The sequence below is a fragment of the Amblyomma mixtum genome, chromosome 6, assembly GCF_055824585.1.
Source record: "Amblyomma mixtum isolate Tamu chromosome 6, ASM5582458v1, whole genome shotgun sequence".
NCBI classification, from domain to species: Eukaryota; Metazoa; Arthropoda; class Arachnida; order Ixodida; family Ixodidae; genus Amblyomma; species Amblyomma mixtum.
In genome coordinates, this window is record NC_143017.1 from 35,575,235 (window position 1) to 35,588,414 (window position 13,180).

Consider the following 13,180-nt stretch of genomic DNA (forward strand, 5'->3'; position numbering starts at 1 on the left):
CCGTGTCGAGGGAACTAGCAATGTCGTGCGTGAATTCTACAAGTTGTGAAATGGTACTGAGCCCGCGCCGAAACCCATGCTGAAATTTGCACAAGATATTGTTAGCTTCAAGAAATTCTGTAATGTGCTTATGAATGATATGTTCTAGTAATTTGCATGAGTGTGAAGTTAACGAAATGGGGCGATAGTTGGACAAGATTTGGGTGCTGCCAGCTTTAAACAGGGGAATAACTTTTGCAAGCTTCCAGGCTACGGGGACGGTTGCGGATGATAGCGATTTCTGGAAGATGGTAGTCAAATAGCGGCTGGTCCAAAGAGAGTAACGATGCAGAAATACATTAGTGATATCATCAGGACCACTACTTTTTTTCACATTTATGTTCAGAATGAGGTTCAGAACACCTTCGACGCTTATTGAAATATCTTCGACAGAACATTGAGAGTTGCTAGGAAAAGTAATCATTTCAAGGTTATCTCTTGTAAATACCGACTGAAAATATGTGTTGAAATTAGTAGCTATAGCTAATGAGGCACAGACCGGCTTATCATCAATAATGAAGGTATTGGGACTAGTGCTCTGTGGCAATATGGATGCCCAAATTTTGCGGGTATTGTGTTTCATTAATTGCGGCGAGGAATTTCTACACTATAGGAATTGCTACACTATATTTGTCCCTAAAACAATTACGCAAAAACATTGGAGCGATGACCTTCCACAAGAATGTTTCTGCTTATTTGTTCATTATATTGACAAGAAATGAGTGGAATCGCTTAATCGTGATTGCTTCCATTATCATCGCCTTAGTCTTAGATGACATTCTTAGGTGTGAGTTTGATTGTTTATACATTAACTTTCTAATATGGTTGCAATAATGCCCCATGGGGGATGTGTGTAGGTGCCTAAATAAATTCATAAAAATTGTGGATCGTTTGAATGCATGGTGGATCGTTTGAATATATTAGAATTTCATGCTGCCTATTATTCTGCTGTTGGTCGGACCTAAGGGTATGATGCGATAGCGTTAACGGGCTCACACCCCAATATGCGAAACTGTTCATTTCATGCTTTACATAGATGGATCGCTGGAAGCCATTATGACCCTCCGGCCACAGGGTGCAACGGTTAAGGAATGCGCTACCGCCCCGCCCTCAGGCCGCTGTTCAAACAATTCCACCGGTGGGGCCTGCGAGAGCTCGGTTGTTGCCCGGTAGCAGCCTCTCGCCACAAATCATTAACTCAATTGCCACCTGGCACGGCGGGCAGTTGGCTCACAATCTGGTGGGCAGGTCCCACCTTTCAAGATGGGCAGGTTGTGGTGACGTCACAAGATTCGCTCTGCGTCATGCGTCACGCGTGAGTGAAGTCGAAATTTTCGCTTGCGCGGACCCTTCTAATGTGAATGCATTCAAATAATTACCAGGTAGAGGTGCGGAGTGAATTTCATGGACGATGACTCACCGCGCGCCATCGGATGGTTCGCTTGACCAGAGTTCGACCATAGTCTGGCAAGCTTACATCGTCTGTGGACGATTTTTCTGTCCCCCATTATAAAAATGAAGTTATAGTACTTGTATGATTTGCTCTGGTTCTGGGGCTATTATAGCCGTTCAATGAGAAATGTTTGTCATTATCGTTAATCCGCTGGCTCGCCTAACCCAAGAGAAAGTAAAGTTTGTTTGGGCGCACGGGCACGACGCGGCTTTCGCGAGGCTAAGGCACCGCCGCTTAAAGCAGCTCACTGCCCATATCGGGAAACAAGGGGACGCTAGAAAACACACCTGCGCTACAATCGGCCTCGGTGCTGCCATCGTGTAACAAAAAGGCAGTTTTGGGATAGTGATCACTTATGCCAGACGCACTATGTCAAGAACTCGAGTAACAGCTATAAGGAAATTGCTCCGCCTTCCTCCCGTTCTGTAAAGAGACTGGCAGGCTTATCTGCGTTGAGGTTTTGTCCAGGATTCATAAAGTACCATGAAATCAGCTCTAACAGGTACGGAGCACTTAACAAACCCAGGTACACACAATAAAGTGCAGCAACACACGCCCACTAACACAGCGAGACATTATCATGAGCCCCCTCGGTTGCTCAGTGGTTATGGGGCTCGGCTCCCTCTCCGAAAAAGGCAAGTTCGATCCAGGCCGCAGCGGTCAAATTTCGGTGGAGGCAAAATTCTAGAGGCTCGTGTATTGTGCGATGTCCGGGAACGTTGATGAATCCCAGGGGTTCGAAATTATTCGGAGCCCTTCACTATGGCGTCTCTCGTAGGTTCAGCCGCTTTGGGAAGCTCAGCGCTTAATAATAACTATTCTCATCATCAACAAGGAATTGTTCGCAGTATTTTAAGACAATCTTGGAAACATCTATTGTGCACACAGAGAGGAAGTGCTCCAAATTAAAATGCGGTTTGGCTGCCCAAAATGTAGAGGCTTTGTAAAAAGTACCCCTCCCACGCTCTGTGCTTCCAAGAGGTACAGCAGGGCTCCTGTAGCAATCAAGGAAGTCCTGCGATCCCGAGAAGTGAGGAAGAAATGCATACTGATCCTCAAGAGATTTCGAATGCTGGTGATGCGCAACGCGCCACACTGCATGACCTGGAAGAAAACCCGGTGGGCGGTATATGTATTACAAACGCTGTACTGTCAGTACAGCGTTCTGCTTTTCTTGTGAATGCGTCTAAACGTTGGCATGCCTCCCGGAGTCTCTTCGTTTGTCTCCCGATAAGGTGTCGCAAAAAACGCCATACCGATAACCAACATTTACGTGTATTTTAATGAAAATGGTTCCCTGTGTCGTTTGTGATATCAGAAAAAACGAATAAAACGCCACTCTGCGAATTTTGTCGGGAAATTACCCTTTAGAGCACAAATGACCCCTCCATGATCAGTATTGATAGCAAAGGAGCAGTCCGTCGGAAGACGCTGTGGTATGATTCGGCCGCCTCTGGCGCCTCAGAGCCACTTTGTTCTCGCCAGTGCTACTACGCCAAAATGACAAAGAGGAAACGCATCTCAGAACATCAGTGTTTCATCGCCGCTTCCGATATTTCAGTTGAATAGATTATGTTCTCTTTCGCGAAGCTTGGTGTATTGCACAACGAAACAGCAACGTGGCAATCGAAAAGGTAATCGACGGGAACAATAGTTCACGCCGCTTCCTCGTTTCTCCCGATAAGCCGAAACGTGCAAAACGATAGCAACAAAACAAAGAAGCGGAATGCGCGTGGTGGTGCGTTCCTCATTTTCAATGGACCTCTAACAATTGCAAACTGCGCGCTAATCGTACAGCGCAATCGGTCAGGCAGAGATCGGACTCAGAAAAAGCATGCTCTGAGCGGCAGTAGAGTTGGACAGGCGCTCTTGACAGAAGTGTCAGAAATAAAACTATATATAGCGAAGGTGGCGACCGCTTTAAACATATCAACTCATTAAAAACACCCTAATGAATCGGTACTATCCTCCAAAGTCCTTAAATGGTCGTTCCAACGAGCAACTAGTCTATAATGAGGTGATATACTTAAAGGATGGTCAAGAGCTAATATTTAGCGACCCCTGCATTCCCAACAAGGGGCTTAAATGTCCTTCGTAGAAAAAACAATGTTGTGCGCAAATAGTGCTGTATGATTATCGCCAACGACCCTCCCATGAAAATATTTTCCTCCTATGCACCGAGGGTTACACACGTGCGAAACCTAGGCCTCAAAAAAACTTTAGAGTGCGCTAGCTCGATAAGAAGCCCTTTTCGAAATAAGCTCATGCTCTCGAGCCAGATGGAATACCTGCAAACATTTAAGAAGCGACCGCACGGTTATGAGCACGGCTATAGTCTTCATCTGACATAAAACAGGAATTTATGTCATTCTTCTTGCTTTCCTTTCGATGTCTTTCTCCGTGCCGATTTTGTTCACTTTCCGGTATTTCTTTCTTCCGTGCTGCTGGACCACTTTCTCTCATTTTCTTTATGTGAACATCGCTACCATTTACTGTGCCACCTTGCGAAGCCGCCTGTTTGAAAATCAGCCTTTTTAAATGCACTTCCGTCATCTCCTTCCTCGTCTTCCTTATTGCACCTCTTACGTTTTTCTTCGTCTTCAATTTCATCTATTCCGGCGCAAAAAAACGTCTACATGCTTTTGAACCTATTATAACAAAAGACGGAGTGAAGGCAGGGAAATGGGATTGATGATAACACTAAACAAAGTGAACACGTGCTCTTAGTGAGCCTCAGTTTATGAGCGAATGTTTCAAAAAGAGGACTTAGTGTGTGCAATTTGTTCACCTTAGCAGGGGCTAAAGAGGGCCTTCGTTCCGAGCAGGAAACACTGATAAAAGAAGCAGGATGCGTGATCGAATGGGTGGTGAGAAGCGGAACGTGAACTTGTAAAGACGGTTGCCTTCGGAGGGGGGCTGCGGCTTGTCGCAGCCCTCCTCCGAAAAGTGCGATAAAGAAATAAGAAAAAAGTGTGATAAAGAAATAGGCTAGCTAAGCGAAAAGCCCGGTTATGGGATCGAGTGGAGAGGCACTCGAGCAAAACTTTTTGCTGGGCTGGTTCATGCGTCCTTCTCTTCAAAAATTTATAAAAACATGAAAGCGCTCACAAGAAAGACATTCGAGCTGTCCTGTTGTCTAATGATACGTTGCCTCAATTTTTGTGCTGCCTTAATGTTGCCTAATTTTTACCTTAGGTGGAGGCTTATGTCTTTATTACAGTTTTTCAAGGCCACACCTGGATCTTCTCTTACATTTCACCTGGCACAGATACCACGCGAGAACAGCAGTGTTTTCAAGTTCATGTCCCGCATTTCACTACCCTTCCCTCATCAGAGCCCCTCCCTCCTACCAGTGTTTCCACCGCAGAGCGAAGGTCATATTTAACCCTTGCCAATGATCAGTGGGCTCCTCAGAAGAAGACACGTTTTCTTGTCGTAACGTTGGGTCGGGAACTGAGGCGCCCTCTTAATATGTGTTCACTTTGTTTTATCATGTATAGCGTCTTCCTTCCCTCTCCCTACCTGACTTTACATCAGCGTTAAAACTCTGTAGACGTTTCTTTGCTCCGAAACACCAAAAATGGCAGCTATGGAAAAACGTAAAGAATGGTAATATGTGGGATGAAGGCGGCTTCTGAATATATAAACACAAAAGCAAGTTTTGATATTTGAGTTTAGAATGCATTACGTACATTTGGTGCACTTGCTGACCTGTGAATCGGCACCGAATTCAATGGTGCCATTGCCGACGAGCATTGCGGCTTTCACCATCGTAGACTGGACGTCAACGACGACGTCCAGGTCATACTTTGCAAAGAGGCCGTCGAACATCAAGCCGCACGAGATAAAAAAGCCAGGATACGTCCGATATTTCAATTCACCGAGCCGACAGTCGCCCTGCCGGCGCACCTGCAAAAAGTGAGACGCAAAAAGAATAGTAATGCAGGGGTAAAATTGAATTTTTTCAATTGGAAAATGTGCCTTGAAAGCTAGAGCACATCTACAAGCACTTTCAGGCCGGTATTTGGTTGAGTAGCGAGGTCGCTGGAATGCTTTAGGCTTTATTGGTTGCATATACGCAGGCTAAAGAAGAAATGTCGAAAGGTCTAGAAAGCACTTGCATTAGTCAACTTCTGCAAGTCTTCAGAAGAGATCTGGAAGTGCTTATTGCGCAGTTGGTGACCTGAGAGCAAATTTTTAGGCGCTGGAAGCATCTTTTCCAGATGATGATGTTAGTACGCACGCAGCTCAAAGCCAAAACTAAAGACGAATTTAAAGCGGGCAGTCACGTGGTCAGAATGGGACAGACACTCAAGCGCAAATAATTGCCCTGTAGCAAAGTGGTTCTACGAAGAATTAGTTGTCACGGTAACCTATTAAAATGCGGCCAAAAACTCAGCCAGCGATCACATCTGCGTATGTATTTAACAGCACCTTGTAAATGGGCGTTTCCGGACATTGCCAGAGCAAGAGTGGACTCAGCGAAGGCGTTTTATGGAACGGCTGCCGAGCTGGAGGCAACAATGCACTCTATGTGCTCTCACACTGAAACATTGAAGTTTTCGGCGAAATGCAAGCGTTCTTGGCAGTAAAAAAATATTTAGTTCAGCTTTTGAAATTGCCGCCGTTGCAGATATCAGTGACATCCCTAAACGCGAGTACAAATGTCTCTTTAATCTCGATTTTAATAATTTTACTACTGCTGCATTATGAATAGAAGTGCTAAGTTATAAAGACTTAGTGTTAGCGCAATTAAAATGGCCCTAACAGACCGAAATGCGATTGAATGCTCCTGTCATGACCTGGCGCCTCATCAACAAGATTATACAGCATCACTAATGCTGGGCAGCCTACCACAACCCCTCTTTGCAAAATTGTGCTAAGGCATCCACTTGCGTCGTAGTTTTGTAAATAATTATTTCACTCTAATATCGACTGTGTGGCGTCGATATGGGTGTGAGTGTCTTTGTTTAGGCGATAGCGTTAAGGGACCTGTTAAGCTTAAAACGCAGCGCGCTTTGTCCTCGTAGGCAGCGGCGTCAGCGAATATTTCCCACAGAAGCAATCGACGTGGCCCATTTAGGGGGCAGGTGGCCACCTTTGTCATGCGACCTGGTGATGTCACTACTACCTGCCCACCAGATTGTGCGCAAACTGCTCACCGTGGAAGGTGCAAGTTAGAGATGGGCGCGTGCGGTTTCCCAGGATGAGCACAAGCCCCACCGACGGCAGCACCATTGCAGGCCAGTGCCGCATCGCTTAACCGTTCTAGCACTGTGCCGGCAGTTTATGAGGACTCTCAGCGACCTATTAAACCACACTAGAGAATGGCAAAGTGCGCATGTATGGGCATTAACCCATTAACACTGTAGCGTCATACTCCCAAGGCGGAGCTTCAGTGTCCCCTACAGTTTTTCACGGTCAAATCAAGTCCTCGAAATGGTATTGCGGTAAGCGGCCAGAAACAACGCGGGGCGCCGAGACTAGCCACGCGTGGTAGTGAGAAGAAAAAGAAGAGAAAATGCCTGTGTGGCAAGCGAAAAAAACTGTACCACGTCCGCGTAACTGAAGGAAGATCAAGAGCACGCTATACACGATGACGATGTCATATCACCTTCACCATGATGGACCAGAGTATAAATGGTGTTTGCACAGCCAGGCTATGAATAAGACGTTGAAAGGCTCTCAGCTTTGTGCCCTTCAGCGCAAAAGAGCCGCGGACAGAACAACTACGCTTACAGAATTGCAGTGACGAGCAAAAAGATACTCGGTTCTGAGCGTTGGAGCGATCATCCCTACACGCAAGGCGGATAGGAGAGTACTCGGGGATGTAGATTTTCTCCTCCATTGTAATACGACTGCCGCGGCAGGAATCTCACCGCCGTCTTTCCAATCAGCAGCAGAATGCCATAACCACTGAGCCATTCCAGCGGCTAGGGTCGTGTTAAAGTGCGCGTCGTCCACCGTGAAGGAGTATGGCTAGGGGGTGACCGAAAGGCACAGAAGACCTAAGCACGGCGATGGGCAAGCTTTTCACCGGCAACTCATGCGTGAGCTGGCATCCACACCACAATTACCGAGGAAGAAGGTAGTTTTGAGTGGGTGGATGGGGTGTCTTCATGAAAAACTATGGGAAGGCGGCATGTTTCAATTGCTTGAACTGCTCCTATCCACTCCACTGCGGCTATCTCGTCATCGATATTTTGATTCCCTTCTCATCCCCTTCCTGTCGCGCGGTTAGGTTGCGTGAAACAGTGCGAGCAGCGCCAGGCCGGCTTGGTAGTTCTACGGCAATCAGATCGTAATTGGACTAACAACCTTTCAAGTAAAGCGCACGCGTTGCACATACTCACCCTTCGGCTCAAGACTCCCAGTGTACCATTTTTTAGGTAAAACTCAGCAAATCCGGTGAAGGCCCCCTCATACTTCACGTCGATCGATATGTCGTGTAGAGGTATGTGGTCCACGGCGACTCTAGGCAATAGCCGATCGATGGCCAAGTTGGTTCGCCAAACGCTCGCACAACCAAAAGCTGCAAGGAAAACTTGAGAGTAGGTTATACATTTGGATAAACGAAAGAGAGTAAAGAAATGTAGAGTATTTGGAATAAAGGTCTCCATTAAAAAGAACGTAAAAAAACGAATACGAAGGCATGTGCTTGGCCAATTACTAAGTTGTTACAGAGCCAAATAAAAATTCACAGACACACAAGGTATCATCTGCATCGTCAGCCCAACTTTGCCCACTGGGAGACAGAAGCCTCTCCTTATCTTAATAAAACACCCTGCTCTGGGCTAGCGACGGCCACCTAAATTCTGCGAATTTCCTGACGTCATCCGCCCACCTAACTTTCTGCCGTCCTCTGCTCCGTTTGCCTTCTCTCGGCATTCAGTTCATTTCTCTTAACGACCATCCATTCTTGCCTCCTTCGCACCGCATTCCCTGCCCGTGTCCATTTCTTCTTAATTTCGACTAGGATAATTCAACCATTCCTTGTTCCTTGAGCCAATCTGCTCTCTTTCTTTCTCTTGACTTTACATCCATCATTTCGATTCCCATAACTTTCCTCAATTTAAGTTCCATTCTTTTTGTTAGCCTCCACGCTTATGCCACCATACGTAAGTACCTGTAAAAAATAGATGTTTTGAAATTTTCTTTTCAGGAATGCTGGCACACAGCTTTTCAGTGCCTGAGTGTACCAGCAAAAATGCACTCCCAACCCTTTTCCCATTCTCAGCCTCCTTCTTAATATCACTCTCGTGGTTTGGATCTGCGGCCGCTACGTATATTCAGTGGATGGATTTCTTTGCCGTTTCCAACGCTTCACTACCTACGGTAAACTCCTATTCCCTTCAAAGATCACTTAAAATTGGTTCTCTAAATAATTATTTTTACCCCCCCCCCCCCTTCTGGTATGGCGGTCTACGTCCTCGATCACGCTTAGCAGTTCTCACCTAAGTTACTGAGCAGTATGATTACATGAACTAATTCATGAACATATTCTGCTTCACTTTTTACACCCGCTCTTCTCAATTCAGATTTTTTAATACCTCTAATATAAACGCGCATTGAATAATGCCCTGGGAAATCGCGTCTCCTTACCCGACAATCCTCCTCACTGGTACTTTATCACTTTCCTTGTGAAGGACTGACACTTCGCAGATCCTGCGGATATTCTCTAGTACCTATGCGTGTGTCTCTTCTAGCGTCTGGTTTCGCAATGAGTGCCTCACTGCTATAGTTGGGACGGAGTAAAATGCTTGCTCGTAATCTATGAAAGATGTTAACAGCAGATCTTTATATTCTGCACAATATTCAATAACTTTATTCACGCTGTGAATATTGTCTATGACAGAGTGGTTGTTATGAAAGGCAATCTGATCCTTTCGTTAATTCAAAGGTTGATCCTATCGAATTAACGATTACTTCTGCAAATACACAGTAAAAGCCAGGAGCAAGCTTATCGATCGTTATATTTAGACTGCTTGACCTGCCCTTTCTTGTGAATTGAGAGGACGTTAGGGTATGCACGGTACGCATATAACACATACGTTGTGAGTTGTACTTGTCACAGTGAATATGCGGAATCTCCAATGGCTTCACGGACGTTGTCGGTATAGGTAAATAGATTTTTGCGAGGACTCAAGCTCACCAGCCAGGAGAAGAAAGGTCACCACTTGCACTAACATCCTTGCTCTCTGAAATGGTGGGAAAAAATGTTTTTCACTAAAGCCGCAGTATAAACGTACGCTCCGGCGCAGGTGAGATTTCGGCGTCCGTACAGCACAGTTTCTAGACAAGGACCACAAAAAGAAAAAAAAATCAAGGTTATTAACATTTGCTGCTCTGCAAACGCACTTGCTGGCACTTTTTTATTCCCTTTTCTCATCTCCTTCGCACTTGTAGCAGTGAGCATGGGCGTTGTGCGCGTGTGAAGAGCACTGATGCCGCCGAGCGCTTGTGTCCAACAGGATGGGCAGAGACAAAGTCCACGTGCAGGGACGAAGTCTACCGGAAGCTAACTTCCACAGGCCAATACCTGGACTCTGTCTCTGCGCATCCCGTTGGACACAAGCGCTCCGTGGCATCAGCGCTCTTCACACGCGCACAAAGCCTATGCTCATCGTCCCAAACGCGAAGTAATGATGAAAAACAATAAAAGAGCTAGAAAAAGGGGCGACCCTCGACAAATCTTAAACACTCAGCAACGGAGATCCTAGAACACCCCCCCACAGCACCAAAGAAGTAACGGAAGCGAGCAGCAATTGCGCATGCGGTTGGGGTGAGTGAAACCCTGTCAAGAATCTTCAGGGACTACGAAGTTCAAATCTGGTACCTGCCTACAAGCATGCTCAGTCAGCAACTTGTGCGGGTAAAAGACGCGCTTATACTCCGGGGTCATTTGCAGAATTCCTTTTCAGGACTGCGACGCCAGCATACATCGGCGAATATTTGGACTACAGGAGGCGGCTAAGGGACCGCATACATGACGTTTCCAAGGGACGCGCCGTATCAATCGCCTTGGCACATCTCCAGAAGCCAACCGATCACACTATCTCCTAGTATTCAGCTAGCATCATGGCCACCGAGAAATCACTATCCTCCCGACTACTCCTAGAGTCATTTCACCATCACTTAACTCCTCACGCACTTATTCGGATGCGTGGGCCCATGGCTGCAGCATACGCATGCTCATTGCAACGACCTTTACGCATATAAAGATGGCCGTTCCGCTGTTCGTTTTATCTGTCAACAAGGGCCCCGTACTGGTCCCAAAACGTCATTTGTGTTCCTCCATTTTTCTAACTATCGGCGAGTGTGTGGTCTTATAATGAAATAAATCACTCAGACTTCCTGGTAGCCATGAAAGTTGAAAAAGTGCATAGATATCATAACAGCCACAGATATCAATATTGCTACGCCGCGTAGCGGCTTGCTGAGGACTTGGGGGAAGAAAAGGAAGGCGCGCGCAGACTGATCTGGGGCTCCGAGCTGTTTGCCATCTGTGTTCTGTCCAGCCTTCACCTGTATAAAACCCATTTCATCCGCTACATTTGGTGGAGGTGCGGGGTAAACACGTCCTTAATTCACCAGTACCCCGTCGCAGCCGCCGTGTAGCAGGTTTGCCACCCTTATCGCCTGAGCAGTTCGTTTCAATGGCTACCACGCAAGCGACGCCGACCCAGGGACTGCGAGCTGAGGAGGAGACGACCTTGACCCATCAGCGAGATCCGCGCACATTCCACGGCGAGACCGAAGAGGACGTTGAAGAATGGCTCAGTCATTACGAAAGGTGCAGCAAGTACAACCGTTGGGACGCTACCGCCCGCCTGTACAGCGTTGTTTTCTTCCTTGCTGGCAAGGCTCTGACTTGGTTCGACCACGACGAGGTAAATCTTACGACCTGAAGCCGGTTTGTCGAAGAAATCAAGAAGACTTTCGGGGATACTCTTGCGAGGAAGGAACGCACTGAGCATCAACTTTCCCAAAGAACTCAACTACCCGGTGAAACATGCACGAAATACATCGAGGCAGTATTGAAACTTTGCCGCATGGTCAACCGGCAAATGCTAGAAGAAGACATGGTAGGGCACCTTCTCAAGGGGATTGCTGAGGACGTGTACAACTTCCTGATTTCGCGAGACACCCTTGCTACGGTTGCGGATGTCATAAAGCAATGCCTTGCATTTGAGGCGCTTAAAGCACGCCGGATAGCACCCAAATTCGGCCGCCTCTCCAAAGTGACAACCGTCGCCAGCATCGACATGCCCGAGCCAGAAGGCATGGCCTCTATAGTCAGGAGGATTGTACGCGAGGAGTTGGCTGCTCAGCGGCGACGTACAAATTGTGATGAACTGTACCAACAGGTTTTGAGGCCCATGCCATCATGGGAGCAGCGTACGCCATCGACTACACCAAATAACAACGACCCATTTTACAACTCCGGTATTGAGCAGAGCCAACAGTCTACGTCGCACCCGTACTTCCAGCAGCTTCCATCCCATCCTGATGAAGTACCTCGTGGTGCGTGTCGTCGTGCCTCCGTCGCCCCTCCTCGGCCTTTAAGGGATCCTGCTGTGAGCTACCAAAGCCGCCAGCCACCAATATTTTATGGCTGCGGGTTCAGCGGACACATCTCCCACTTTTGACCGCGTCGCCAATTTTATCGACCCCCTGTGCAACGCGCACCACGCTTCAGGAATGGCGCCCAGTGGGAGCAGCCACCCGCTACCTTCTATCGGCCTCCTTCTCCCCAACGCGGTGTACGCAATGACTCCCCTGTCTGCGATCGCAGCATCACTCCGCCGCCGCAGCGACAAGGCCGTTCACCATCCCCACGTCGCCGCTTCGTTTCTCCACCGCTGGGAAACTAGGTGGGGCGACCGATAGAGGTAAGGTCGCCGGAGAGTCAACATCGCGAATACGTCTACCTATAATCATGCTCAAGAATAAAGTGTCAGTGACTATAGACAATGTTGAAACGGATGCTTTAGTTGACACTGGTGCCGCTGTGTCCGTTATGAACTTTTCATTTAAACACCGCCTTCGACAGAAAGTTATGTTTTGTGGGACAGAATCGGTACGCTTTGTGGAGTTGTGGGTGAAACTTTAGTTCCGGTTGCCCTGTGCTACGTTTCAGCTGTGCTTGGTGACAAGTGCTACCGAACAGAATTTGTTGTGCTGAGACGTGCTACGCATGACGTGATCTTAGGTGTTGACTTTTTGCGCGAGTGTGGTGCAACACTAGACTTCAGTGCCGATGAAGTTTCTTTGAAGCCAAACATTATCCCCGTATTAGTAGATAACATCTCCCAGCCTCATGAAGGAGTTCTCTCCCTGCAGGAAGATGTGCTGCTGCCGGCGATGACGGCAAAATTTGTGCCTGTGAAATCACCCCAACATTTCGTGGGCACAAACTCATTAGCCGTCGAGCCAAATTTCTGGAATGGGGCGAAAAAAAATATTTTGGTGCCACGCTCCGTCGTCGAGGCAGCGGATGGCGGCGCACTCATCTGGACTGTGAATGTGTCAGAGGAGCCTGTTCGTCTTCCTTCTGGTTTAGCACTCGCAAGATTTGAGAACCATGTGACCCACGCCATTGAAACTATTTCTGATGTCAGCAGAGCAGCGCCCGGGAAGTCTAACTTTTCTGTTGAGTTTGAGCGCATGGTCAACAAATCACTCCCG